Below are 12,539 nucleotides of genomic sequence, written 5' to 3'. Positions count from 1 at the left end.
AAAAGGACGACCCGGAGTTGTACCTTGACCTTATGACAACTAGAACCGGATACTTAATAAAATACACCCTTCCAAGTGCCAGATACAACCCGGTGATCGCTCTCTAACAGGGCGACGAGGAGGGGATCGTCGGGTAGGATTATGCTATGCGATGCTACTTGGAGGACTTCAATCTACTCTCTTCTACATGCTGCAAGATGGAGATGGCCAGAAGCGTATTCTTCGACAGGACTAGCTATCCCCCTCTTATTCTGGCATTCTGCAGTTCAGTCCACTGATATGCCCCTTTACACATATACCCATGCATATGTAGTGTAGCTCCTTGCTTGCGAGTACTTTGGATGAGTACTCACGGTTGCTTTCCTTCCTCTTTTCCCCCTTTCCCTTCTACCTGGTTGTCGCAACCAGATGCTGGAGCCCAGAAGCCAGACGCCACCGTCGACGACGACTCCTACTACACTGGAGGTGCCTACTACTACGTGCAGCCCGCTGACGACGACCAGGAGTAGTTAGGAGGATCCCAGGCAGGAGGCCTGCGCCTCGTTCGATCTGTATCCGAATTTGTGCTAGCCTTCTTAAGGCAAACTTGTTTAACGTATGTCTGTACTCAGATTTGTTGCTTCCGCTGATTCGTCTATGATCGAGCACTTGTATTCGAGCCCTCGAGGCCCCTGGCTTGTATTATGATGCTTGTATGACTTATTTATGTTTTAGAGTTGTGTTGTGATATCTTCCCGTGAGTCCCTGATCCGAGGATGGCGTGTATGATTAGTGTACGGTCAAATCGGGGGCGTCACACAGATCTGAGGGTGGCGTGCTGGTGGTTGCCTCGGATTCGGCGCGGGCTGGCGGGGCGGCGCCCCTCCGGCGTGTGGCGGCCGGATCTGGACGAACCTGGCCAGATCCGTGGTGTGTTGGACGCGGGCCGGCCCTGCGCGTTGGTCCTGTGCTGGAGTAGGCGGCTCCGGCCATGATAGATGCGGGATGCAGGGACTGATCTGGTCACTGTAGGCTCGCCGTGGGCGGGGTGGACCACGACTCCATGGCTTCTACGACTAGGTTCTGCGGCGGTGGCGGTGCGAGACTACATGGACGAGCTTCTGTGGGCACGAGCGAAGGTGTGCGGCGATACGGATGAAAGTCCTGCACGACCAGAGGCCGGTGGCGATGGCGCCTGTGGGTGTCATTTTCTTCCTTGGAGGCGTCACCTGAGGTGTGTCGGCATCTTCCTCGTGCTCGGATGGTGGTTTGTCTCCGGGCGAAATCCTAGGTCCGGTGTTGGATCGGTGTGATGGCGGCGTGTTTGATGTCGTTCCTCTGTTGGGAGCATCACGTTTGGAGACATTTCCTGGAAGCTCTTTGCGGCGCTCCTCTGGTGCTCGCCGCTGTTCAAGGTGAAGCTCCAAGCGCAATGTACGAAATCATCGATGAGTCCAAGACGAAGCTCTTCCTGGGATCGACCAAGTCCCGCCATCTACCCCCTGCTTCCAGGGTGGATGGTGCGTTGGCGAGGAAAGTTGTAGTGGGAGCTGCTGCTGTCTTCGGAGGTGATCGGCGTTGTTCGAGACGCGGTGGTGATGCTCAGCTTAGGACAGGTGCTTCATTTGTGTAGTCATGTTGTTTATGGTGGGTGTAGCTCTCTGCAGCTATTAGGGCCGCAGTTTTTCCTTTCTCTTTTGATCTTCGGATCTTCACCATGTTGTTCTTCCGCTGCTTTCTGCTAAATCTGAATCAAGCTAGTAATTTGCTCGATTTTTCAAAAAAAAAAACATCGATTTCCCAGGCTGGCAGTAAGTTCCAACAATCTTGCCGCAGCAAGTTCCAGCAAATTCAGATAGGAAAACAACGGCGACATCCGGTGTTAAAGTACACAAATAAACATCAAAATCATGCCGCAAGTCCCGGATCCGGACCGGTAGCAAGTTTAGGCTTATTCCTCTTGCACTGCCACTACCTCACCCTGATACACCGAAGCACTACACTGTAGCTTCCGTGCCTGGACTCGCGGGGTCACATCCGCGTGAGCAAAATAGCCACGTTAAGAAGGTCCGGCTCGGTCCGGGCTGTGCGCCCGGTCCTGGTCCGCTATTTGGTGTGGGTTTCAGTGGCCTGGGGAGTTGTGAGCTGGTGTTTAGCATTGCCACAACTTCAGACATTGAAGGCCCGTGCTCTGGCAAATACTGCACACAGAGAAGGCCAATCTGGATGCATCTGAGTAGCCCCGACAAGACTTCACCTTCAGGTTCACCACCCACCGCCAAATCAAGAAGCTCCCCGCTCTTACGTTGATTCCACAATTCCCAGGCGTGTAAGAAAGAAAGAATAAAAAGCTCAGCTAGTGGCGCCCATTTTCACTGAGAAGAAACCAGAGGATGCATCAGGGAGGAGTATGTTTTGTCATGAGCAGACTTACATCAGGAAGGAACGTTGCATTGCTTGTTCTCCTTTTGCCACTGAACATCTCCAGCAAGACGACTCCGAAGCTATATACATCACGCTTGTACGTCAGGGCCCCTTCCCCTATGTACTCAGGAGCGACATATCCCCTGCATTTAACATAAAACATGGAGTTAATTGAGGTTTATCCTGGTAGTCTACCATGAATATGAAAACATTAGATGGGTTGGAGTTTTCAATCATACCGCGTCTGTACTAATGTCAGGTCTGTCTGCTCATCAATAAACAGCTTCGCGGTGGCGAAGTCCGCTATCTTTGGAACCCACGTCACTGACCAGTATGTTGGCAGGTTTTAGATCCCTGTGAATGAATCCTCTGCCGTGAAGAAATTCAACACCTACGGCGACACCTCGAATTATTTCCCGTCTTTGTGCCCAACTCAGTGAGGAGCGGAGTCCGTCTTCTCCTGCATTTCCAAATGGGTGTGTGAGGCCAAACACAGATAGGAAGAGTTGTGGGTACATATAATGATAGATTAACATGGCATGCATTGCAGTACCAAATATGTAAAGATTCAAACTTTTTTTCTCCATCCACTCGTAGACTAGTATCCACTCCTCTCCATCCCGGCAATAGTAGAGGAGCTTAGCAAGATTGACATGGGTGGGCGTTGACATCACTTCCACTTCCCTTGAGAAATGCTGCCTGCCTTTATCAGTAAGAAGAGACTGTTTGAGCGGATATTCGTTTCTGAGCCCGGGCTCAGATGATCCTGAAATCAACATCGTCCAATAGCATGGGGATCTGTGCTGTCAATGGTATTTTCTCTCCGTATATCATAGGTATTGTAATAAAAATGGCCAGGTCGCAGGCGCATTAAATATGATGGCAGCTCGTACTGTACAGGCGGAACAGTAAATCCGCCCACGGCTCAGCCAATTTCATGAGCCAGACTGAGCCGTCTGCGTCGCATGCACGCGCGCCCGGCCAACCATGAATTTAATGCAACTCGTCTTAATTGACCCCATCATCCTGTAGCCGTTTGTTATATCTTAATGACCATTGGCCTAACAGTCTGTTCTAATCGCAAAGAAACCACTGGCCGTCAGCTAGAGGTAGAACGTTCCTCCTCCAAACAGATTCTACATTACAGGGTGTTGTGTATTCTAATTCAGGATGGCAAATCAGAAAAACCTTTTAAGCTTAAATACATAAGGAACTCAAGTTGACAATCGGAAAAGCATCACATACACACTGGCATCACACTTTTTAACGCACTCTCGACTTCTTGCTTGCGTCAGGATGGACACCACAAAGAACTGAAAGAAGAGTGCTCTGCCTAACTAGCAGACTAGGACGAACATTGGACGCCCTGTGCTGCTCCGCAAATCGAATTCATGCAAATCTAGCAAACTTACACTTGCGTACGCCGTCGCGTTGCTCCTCTGCTGCTATCATTTTCCTCGGCGGATTCAACTTCCTCGATAGCATACATTATGTCAGATCCGTCGTGCACATCCGAGTCGCCATCATCTTCGTCAGCCAACACTCCGGTGCTTGGATTATGCTCACTGAAACCTTCTTCCAGGGATGCATAGCGAGACGGAATTCCTGTCATATCACCTCCCCCTGAAAATGCAACAAGTTCTTGTTTCAAACAAAACCGATTGGAGACACACATATAAAAAATATTAGCAGTACCATTCTTGATCACCTTGGCCTCCTTGTGCAGGGGTGTCCGTCTCATTGATCTCACCTAATGTGAGATCCTATACTAGTCTTCCCCTCCTTGCGCCGGCGGATCAGTCGTGCTCCATGCACTAACCATTGACCAGTGGCGGATCTAAGATTTTGAAACACGGTGATCCACCTTAAAAAATGTTATAGCAAAACTGATATGACATGCCTATGATCAATGCGATGGAGTATCTGCTGCAGGAAGAATCTTTTTTTTCTACAACAAATATGACATGCCTACAGTCCTTCACTACTAATTTTACTTATGTAGGAAGTAGGAAGAAATTACAGCGAGGAATTGCCGTTGAAGAAATAGTTGATTTGCATCATACTGCAATTTTGATCCTCCATGTTTTTTCTTTTTAAATACTAACCCCTAGTTCCAATTCATAGTCCCGTTTCACAAAATAGAATGATATGTCATGGGTGGCACAGTTGATCGCAAGTCGACTCGTGTTACTCCAGTTCTCCATACTCCAAAGCATTTCTTGATGATTAAACAGTTCCTCGCGTTTATGACATGCAGTCAATCAGATTTTAGAAATTGAGGAGATCAAACTGAGGGCAACCTACCTACACAAATGGCAAATTGGGATGGTTGCAAAAATCGGAGCGCATAGAGCACCCGCAAAGGATCTCCTGCATTAAACTTTGTCCTCCTGGCGTTCAGTCTGATCTTGCCATACCTAATTCCCAAACCGATTTCTCAAGAATACAGATTGTAGAAGTCATATAGCCTCGCCTAATGAATTGAAACTTAGGCCAAGTTCAGGTCTTATTACACTTTTGTAGGTTCCTCTGCGTACTTGTGAATCGACTGCCCCAGTGCACCCAGCCTAGAGGGACATGGCGTCCGGTTGGGTGGTGCACTACCGAGGGGCAACCTGAATTTTCCATACGTATCTATTAGTCATCAACTTTCGGCTCAAGATAACCAGTAATCAAAAAATTGACGGCCAATCTGTTAAAACTAGCAGTCCTTACGAACAACCTGAATTTTCCAAACATACCTAGTAAGTAGTCATCAAGTTTCATCTCTAGACGACCATGTATCAAAAAATTACAGTCAGGTTGCAATCGTTTCATACTAGTACTACACTATATCAAACACTGCTAAACAGATAAACATGCAGTCACTTCGAACAAATACAGTAAGACACTGAAAAGGAATTTGGTGCAGACCTCTTTGTCCATCCCGGGGCCTCGGTTGACAGGGCAGACCTAGTCGGGGATGCATCCAGACGCCGGAGTAACCCCCCACCCTCCCTGTGGTATCTCCGGGCACCGCAGCCAACTTGTTGCCCGCACCCAGACCCAGCGTTTCAGTCCGCCGGGACGGCAGGGCTGGCCTGCCTAGCCGGCAACAGGGCCAAAGGAGCCGGATCTGGGTGCTCAAGGCTGTCAGCGAACTCCTACCGAAGTGGGGAACCTGTAACAGACGGCAATGGCAGACATCCAAACTCGGCGTCAGTCTTCTTTCTTCTCCCGAACCTCCCACTGGCCAAACAAATCGCAGAAACTAATAGATCTCCAGCAATGAAAGGTTGACCAACCTGTCAACGGCACCGAGCAAAAACTCCAACCCTGCATCTTCCATTCCATAGTCGCCGGTGCAGACCGAAAGCCGCCGCCGCCGCCGCCGCAGTATCGGAGAAGGAGGGGAAGGGAGTTGGGGGTAGAGCGACGGGGGTGTGCTGTTGCCACTTATCTGATCCGTGGCTCAGCCTAAAATACAACGTTCTGGTCCACGGACCAGGTCGTCCGCGCGCGCCGGCCGTTTCTCCCATACGACATGGGCCCACGAAAACGATACTGAATAGCGCCGTTCGTCTCTTTTCTTCTACTAGCAAGTGTGCACGTGCAACACACGTATCCTAATAAACTACAATAAAAACATTAACTATATCTTGTGTTTTTATCTGAACATTTAAATGCGTGTCGCGTCCAATGATTTCAATATAGTAATTTATTTTAGATCAAGTCATAGGTCTTGCTTGACTGGTGAAAGACTTCCATTGTTGAAATGTTGTGATCTCAAAATTTCAAAATCAAAATACGTAAAAACTCGTGCATGTAACACACGACCAATACACATGTCTTCACATAAAATTAATGATCACATAAATATATTGTAATTGTTAATTATTACAAAATACGTAAAAGTAACAACTAAGCAACATTATCAAGCAAAGTTCATCTATTAAGTCGTCGTTTGTTGGAGTGACAAACGGCGAAAGGATAAATGATTGCGGCATGAGCTCAACTTGTGACGAGGAGTTGGATGCTTTGGGTTTGTTAGGAGGTCTTTCGACAATCATACAATCGGTGGGATCCGTGTTGTTTTCATCATCATCCAAGTCTCGGTTTCTTATATCGTCATCATTGAATTCCGAGTCAACTAAAATCACAGCTAATTTTGTTCCTAATCTGCCATATGAACCTAAAGTGAAGTGGTAATAATAAGACTTAGTTTTCAAATAATGATACAACAAAAAAAAATTAGTATCATGATACGATGCAAAATATACCTGTTCGGGAGTGTAGGACAAACGATCTCCAGTGAAGTACTCCATGTAATTTAACATCCAGAGACCACAAGATGACCTCAATGATAAAGAATCTTTTAAATGCTTGATAACAAGAATATTAAAAAAACATTAGTATTATAACATGATGATGACTGAACCACAGAGTCATACCGGAGACGCTCGATTAAAAAAGAATTGAATAACGTTTGCTGCTAATATAAATCCAATGAACAAAAGGGCTATGAATAAAATAATTGAATTTGTGAGCGCTTATTATTTTATATAAATCAAATGAACAAAAGGGCTATCAATAAAAAATGAATTTGTGAATGCATAATTTATTTGAGAGGAACCCATATAATTATTACTTGACCAAATGGGTACATATAAAATTTTATTTAGATTTCACTCGTGCGTTGTACGTGAACGCATAATTCTTTTGAGAGGAACCCATATGAAAAATAAAACAAAATAGACACGCCCAATAATCCATTTGGTCGATGATATGTTTAATGTGGGTGACGTAATTAGGCCACAAAAGCAACCAGAGGTCGAATTGCAAAAGAAAAAATAGGCAACCAGAGGAACACTAATAAGGAGCAGCGGGTGAAAAGTAAAATAAAAGAACGGGCAGCGGTTGATTCACATCGGTCCCTTTCTCACAACAGGATGTATCCCCTTTTTTTTTTGCAAAATGGATGTATCCCGATCTGAAACACCTAGCACTTGCTTTCTCCAGTGATGTGTGTGCGGTGAGACCGTGAGAGACACAGGCACCCACCACTTTGCTTTCTCCGCCAGCCGCCTGCTCTGCTGCACGCCGCCGCCTGCTTTGTAGCACGCCGCCGCCTCTCCTGCCACAACGTCGCCTGGCGCCACCCCTTCCCCTCCCCCCAACCCACACCACCACCACGGCCTCGCCCGTCCTATCCCCACGACGGCCTCGCCCCGCCGTCCCTTATCCCCACGACGGCCTCGCCCCGCCGGCTCCTGTCACCACCGCGGCCTTGCCTCGCCGCCAACCCCGCCAATCTTCCCTAGATCGACTCTGCTGCCGCCATCCTACTGCTCCAGAGCAGATCGAGATGCGAGCTGCTGGACACGTTGCGGGAGGAGGCATCTCGAATTGGACGGAGATCCAGTGCGTTGACGTGCCCGCCGTAATCATCGCCCCCCATGCTTGGCTCACACAGTTGCTCCAGGAAGGACTTGGTAGCTCGCGTACATGCTCGGTTGCTGAAGGCATGCTGTTCATTTAGATGTTGTTAATGCACCTATGGTTATCAGTGGGGATTTAGTCAGGTGACATTTTTGAGGCAACCATGTTGTGACAAAGCTGATTGATTTGTGGATTTGAATTCTGGGTGGCTTAATTTGTCGCTATTAGCTATCTATAATTGATGTTGAGTTGTTGCTTTTGGCTGATGCTTGATTAGTGTGGTATTCTCATGTTGTAATGTCGCATTATTACTGGCACTAAGTAACAGAGAGTTCCAGGGTCACAACCAAGTTGGTATCTACACTATTTGTATCATAAATACATGTGACACCGTCAGTTGACATCTAAACTTTGCTGATGCTTATGCCATTGTATGCACAACAGGCGCCTTCGCCACATTGTCATTCATTTGTGGGATGTTTCTCTTTCTCTATGTTGGCATGGATGATATATAGAGTAGTGGAAGATTGTTAGTGAAACACATTCAGGTATGCTATATATCTGATTCTTTCCATGTGTGTAGTAACATATTCGTTGTTCAAATCCAGAAATTGTAACACATTTTCTATACTACTTTATGCAGCCCAATGAAATGTATCGCCTTGATCTCCATTATAGGCCAGATCTCATGAGAGATGCTGTGTCAATTGCATTGGCATCCAATAAGGTAAAAGCTCTGAGTTATATTAGGAGGCGTACCCATCCGTCTGAAGACTGCTCTTAATATATTCTTTTCTTTATCATGTTGTAACATTTAGATCAGTCCACTTATCAGATTTAATTCCATGTGCTCGGATGCATATTTGAATAAATCATCCAGTCCTTCTAGTTGTTGTACCAACAAACGGAAAAAGTATAAGCATCACAAGCGAGAAATAAGAAAAAAAGCTACTTATGAAAAGATGGGGCAGTTGGACTAACTACTAACCGATTAGTGAGGTCCTTGCGGTTCATTGATGGGCCTAGCGAGTCGAGCACTTAGCACAATAGTTTTTTGGCATTTATAACACATAGGTACCAGTGAACGTCGTCCATGTTTATTGGAATGAATATCTGAAGAAAATGATTATTTTAGTTGTACTCCCATGTGGACGAATCGGTCGTTCTCGCTGTAATTCATAGAAATATGTACAATGTCAGTTGTTGACACACGAACTAAGGTATTATGTTTGACAAGAGAACACATGACCTTCCGCAGCTGGGGTGTGTCGTTGCTGGGTGACAGCAGACTGCGCACTTGGCCTGTACACAGTGGCAAAACCTGTCCAAAAGAACACTTAATTAACACGACTTTACTTATGATTCATGAAATGTATGATAAAGAACATAGAAAATGGAGTAACCAAGCAGATCATGAGGTACTGTAAGTATCAAATTTCACAGTACAAATTACAGATTGTCAGATTAAAAGAGCAATTTCCTTTTATCTTTTGCTTGATCATCTATATTTGCTAATTCAAATGATCTAACCTGTGCGCTGGCAGGTCAGAAAGTAGTCATATGTCCTCAGATGCTGCGGGCCACACGGGGTGATGACACCGGAGGTAGGGCAGCACGCCGGGTCGAGGATGTCCACCGGGTGGAGGACGTTGCGGCCACCAGGGGCGACGGCGGTGTGGCGACGACGGCGGGGCGAGGAAAGGTAGGGCAGCAAGGCGGGTCGACGAAGGACGTGCACCAGGGTGGTGGACATCGCGGCCACCAGGGGCTAGGGCGGCATGGCGACGGCGGCGGGGCGAGGAGAGGTAGGCAGCAAGGTGTTGGGAATCGTAGCATAATTTTAAAATTTTCCTACGCTCACCAAGATGCATCTATGGAGTATACTAGCAACGAGGGGAAAGGAATGCATCTACATACCCTTGTAGTTCGCGAGCGGAAGTGTTCCAATGAACGTGGATGACGGAGTCGTACTCGCCGTGATCCAAATCACCGATGACCGAGTGCCGAACGGACGGCACCTCCGCGTTCAACACACGTACGGTGCAGCGACGTCTCCTCCTTCTTGATCCAGCAAGGGGGGAGGAGAGGTTGATGGAGATCCAGCAGCACGACGGCGTGGTGGTGGATGTAGCGGGATGCCGGCAGGGCTTCGCCGAGCTTCTACGAGAGAGAGGGGTGTAGCAGGGGAGGAGGGAGGAGCCCAAGGCTGTGTGTTTGCTGCCCTCCCTCCCCCCCCTTTATATAGGCCCCCTGGGAAAGGGGGCGCCGGCCAGGAATCCCATCTGGATGGGGGGCGGCGGCCAGGGGGGTGCCTTGCCCCCCAAGGCAAGTGGGGCGCCCCCCCCACCCTAGGGTTTCCAACCCTAGGCGCAGGGGGGAGGCCCATGGGAGGGCGCCCAGCCCACTAGGGGCTGGTTCCCTTCCCACTTCAGCCCACTGGGCCCTCCGGGATAGGTGGCCCCACCCGGTGGACCCCCGGGACCCTTCCGGTGGTCCCGGTACAATACCGGTGACCCCCGAAACTTTCCCGGTGGCCGAAACTTGACTTCCTATATATAATTCTTCACCTCCGGACCATTCCGGAACTCCTCGTGACGTCCGGGATCTCATCCGGGACTCCAAACAACTTTCGGGTTTCCGCATACTCATATCTCTACAACCCTAGAGTCACCGAACCTTAAGTGTGTAGACCCTACGGGTTCGGGAGACATGTAGACATGACCGAGACGCCTCTCCGGTCAATAACCAACAGCGGGATCTGGATACCCATGTTGGCTCCCACATGTTCCACGATGATCTCATCGGATGAACCACGATGTCGAGGATTCAATCAATCCCGTATACAATTCCCTTTGTTAATCGGTATGTTACTTGCCCGAGATTCGATCGTCGGTATCCCAATACCTTGTTCAATCTCGTTACCGGCAAGTCTCTTTACTCGTACCGCAATGCATGATCCCGTGACTAACGCCTTAGTCACATTTAGCTCATTATGATGATGCATTACCGAGTGGGCCCAGAGATACCTCTCCGTCACACGGAGTGACAAATCCCAGTCTCGATCCGTGCCAACCCAACAGACACTTTCGGAGATACCCGTAGTGCACCTTTATAGTCACCCAGTTACGTTGTGACGTTTGGCACACCCAAAGCACCCTTACGGTATCCGGGAGTTGCACGATCTCATGGTCTAAAGAAAAGATACTTGACATTGGAAAAGCTCTAGCAAACGAAACTACACGATCTTTTATGCTATGCTTAGGATTGGGTCTTGTCCATCACATCATTCTCCTAATGATGTGATCCCGTTTATCAACGACATCCAATGTCCATAGTCAGGAAACCATGACTATCTATTGATCAACGAGCTAGTCAACTAGAGGCTTACTAGGGACACGTTGTGGTCTATGTATTCACACATGTATTACGATTTCCGGATAAGATAATTATAGCATGAACAATAGACAATTATCATGAACAAAGAAATATAATAATAACCATTTATTATTGCCTCTAGGGCATATTTCCAACAGTCTCCCACTTGCACTAGAGTCAATAATCTAGTTACATTGTGATGAATCGAACACCCATTGCGTCCTGGTGTTGATCATGTTTTGCCCTAGGGAGAGGTTTAGTCAACGGATCTGCTACATTCAGGTCCGTATGTACTTTACAAATATCTATGTCTCCATTTTGAACACTTTCACGAATGGAGTTGAAGCGACGCTTGATATGCCTGGTCTTCCTGTGAAACCTGGGCTCCTTCGCAAGGGCACTAGCTCCAGTGTTGTCACAGAAGAGAGTCATCGGGCCCGACGCATTGGGAATCACCCCTAGGTCGGTAATGAACTCCTTCATCCAGACTGCTTCCTGCGCTGCCTCCGAGGCTGCCATATACTCCGCTTCACATGTAGATCCCGCCACGACGCTTTGCTTGCAACTGCACCAGCTTACTGCTCCTCCATTCAAAATATACACGTATCCGGTTTGTGATTTCGAGTCATCCAGATCTGTGTTGAAGCTAGTGTCGACGTAACCCTTTACGACGAGCTCTTCGTCACCTCCATAAACGAGAAACATATCCTTAGTCCTCTTCAGGTACTTCAGGATATTCTTGACCGCTGTCTAGTGTTCCATGCCGGGGTTACTTTGGTACCTTCCTACCAAACTTACGGCAAGGTTTACATCAGGTCTGGTACACAGCATGGCATATATAATAGACCCTATGGCCGAGGCATAGGGGATGACACTCATCTTTTCTCTATCTTCTGCCGTGGTCGGGCATTGAGCCGTGCTCAATTGCACACCTTGCAATACAGGCAAGAACCCCTTCTTGGACTGATCCATATTGAACTTCTTCAATATCTTGTCAAGGTATGTACTCTGTGAAAGACCAATGAGGCGTCTTGATCTATCTCTATAGATCTTGATGCCTAATATATAAGCAGCTTCTCCAAGGTCCTTCATTGAAAAACACTTATTCAAATAGGCCTTTATACTTTCCAAGAATTCTATATCATTTCCCATCAATAATATGTCATCCACATATAATAAGAGAAATGCTACAGAGCTCCCACTCACTTTCTTGTAAACACAGGCTTCTCCATAAGTCTGTGTAAACCCAAACACTTTGATCATCTCATCAAAGCGAATGTTCCAACTCCGAGATGCTTGCACCAGCCCATAGATTGAGCGCTGGAGCTTGCATACTTTGTTAG

The 12,539-nt window shown here is 47.5% G+C and overlaps 1 long non-coding RNA gene across 6 annotated transcripts; it reads right to left on the bottom strand.

Moving 5' to 3' along the window:
* Nucleotides 1–1,829: 1,829 nt before the first annotated feature.
* Nucleotides 1,830–5,876, bottom strand: LOC123055044 (uncharacterized). Of its 6 annotated transcripts, XR_006426493.1 has the most exons (9): nt 5,688–5,876; nt 5,317–5,563; nt 4,917–5,018; nt 4,708–4,820; nt 4,112–4,240; nt 3,816–4,026; nt 2,957–3,106; nt 2,643–2,863; nt 1,830–2,546 (listed from the first exon to the last, which is right to left on the bottom strand). It is a non-coding gene; the product is annotated as an uncharacterized lncRNA (long non-coding RNA). The 6 variants fall into 6 exon arrangements; XR_006426490.1 differs by having other exon boundaries at nt 4,708–5,018; XR_006426492.1 differs by lacking the exons at nt 4,708–4,820; nt 4,917–5,018 and having other exon boundaries at nt 2,957–3,169.
* Between the last annotated feature and the right edge of the window lie 6,663 nt (nt 5,877–12,539).

The sequence above is a fragment of the Triticum aestivum genome, chromosome 2D (genome assembly GCF_018294505.1).
Source record: "Triticum aestivum cultivar Chinese Spring chromosome 2D, IWGSC CS RefSeq v2.1, whole genome shotgun sequence".
In the NCBI taxonomy this organism is placed as follows: domain Eukaryota; kingdom Viridiplantae; phylum Streptophyta; class Magnoliopsida; order Poales; family Poaceae; genus Triticum; species Triticum aestivum.
The sequence above is the reverse complement of the archived record's forward strand: the minus strand, read 5'-3'. Positions and strand labels throughout refer to the sequence as shown.